General features: G+C 38.9%; 1 long non-coding RNA gene across 1 annotated transcript in view; it reads left to right on the forward strand.

Annotated features, from left to right (window-relative positions):
- LOC111472115 overlaps positions 1-1,619 on the forward strand; it is a 22,918-nt gene that overhangs the window by 2,489 nt on the left and 18,810 nt on the right. Inside the window, exon 2 of the long non-coding RNA XR_002715337.1 lies at positions 22-29. This is a non-coding gene — a long non-coding RNA (uncharacterized LOC111472115). The remainder of the gene's footprint in view (positions 1-21; positions 30-1,619) is intronic.

Below are 1,619 nucleotides of genomic sequence, written 5' to 3' on the forward strand. Positions count from 1 at the left end.
TTATGTAATTGTAACCTATAGTAAATAAAGTCTTAAAATACATAAATGAAATACAATAACTCTAAATTGTAACCCACCCAAAATTTATAACAATCAAATTTCATTCTTCTTCAATGTGGCATGAATTAAAACATCTTTTGATAATTTTGACAACCTTTTCTTCACATCTTCATTGAAGTATATTGTATGATTGATGTCTTTTGGTTCATATCACCAGGTAGCTCCCATCGCTTCGACAGTCCAGAGTGCTCTCAACAGTCAAATTGGAAAGGTCAAAGTAATGGCCTGCATAGGCGTCGACAATTAACTACTTCTTTTGCGAACCGGGTTGTTCTTTTCTCTTTGACAAGTTCCTTAAAGATGATGGGCTTGCCCACCCGCCTCCAGAACCTAAGCTTCTAGGCTATATGACCCAACAAATCTCGAAAATGACATTTGGGTATAGCACTAACATATGCGAGCTATTAGGCATTCTTTTTCAATACCTCGTTGAGGAGGAAAAAACGTCGATGGGAATTCGAGACAACCCCCAACATCCACCGCTGCTCCATCGAACCTCTTTCTTCACATAGTCCGGAAGTGGGTTCGTGAACCATGTGCAGAGAGGGGAGAGGGCAAGGCTCCCATGAAGAGCCAAACGTCTTCAAGCATGCCAAAACAATAACAAGCTAGCCTTAATAAGACTGATCATCCTGTGCCAGCCAACCTGTTATGGAACAAGCAGTCTACGGCACCTAAACAACCGCTAGTGACGATTCCTTCTCCTATGGTTATGCCCATTTTGGTAGCACAAAATCCTCAACCATATTAACTCCGAACATTTCAGAAAAAAAACCCTCTACAACTATAAGTCAAGCTGCTTCGCTCCTTCCCATCTACAACTATAAGTCAAGCTGCTTCGTTCCTCGAGAACTGCTCACCCCTTCACAGGAAAGGACTTATGCTACCCCACCTCAAGCAGCGGTGGGGGCGCCCATCAACATGGCGGGGAAGCCTAGCTGATAAGAAAAGGAACCACTACAAGGGGAGTAAGATTCGGATTACCTTGTTGATCGAATATCTCAAGGCAAGAACATTGTTTGAGATTCGAATCACTCCACAAGCAAGATCGATCATGTCTAGCTTGAATGATTCTTGTTGATCAAATATCTCAAGGCAAGAACACTTCCATGAGATTCGAATCACTCCACAAGCAAGATTGATCATGTCGAGCTTGAATGATTCTACATGCAACCTAAACTACATAGAATTGCAAAGAAACTTAGCCATTGGCTAAAGAAGAGCACAAATGCTTCTTTTTACTATATTTTTCCAAGTCCCTTACACATACAACATACATGGCTTTATATAGCCTCAAAATGAAACTACTAAAGTCATTACAAGAGTTGTAACATTGATACTTAATGGCCATAATTAACCATTATGTAATTGTAACCTATAGTAAATAAAGTCTTAAAATACATAAATGAAATACAATAACTCTAAATTGTAACCCACCCAAAATTTATAACAATCAAACTTCATTATTCTTCAATGTGGCATGAATTGAAACATCTTTTGATAATTTTGACAACCTTTTCTTCACATCTTCATTGAAGTATATTGTATGATTGATGTCT

The sequence above is a fragment of the Cucurbita maxima genome, unplaced genomic scaffold, assembly GCF_002738345.1.
Source record: "Cucurbita maxima cultivar Rimu unplaced genomic scaffold, Cmax_1.0 Cma_Scf00065, whole genome shotgun sequence".
Classification (NCBI taxonomy): domain Eukaryota; kingdom Viridiplantae; phylum Streptophyta; class Magnoliopsida; order Cucurbitales; family Cucurbitaceae; genus Cucurbita; species Cucurbita maxima.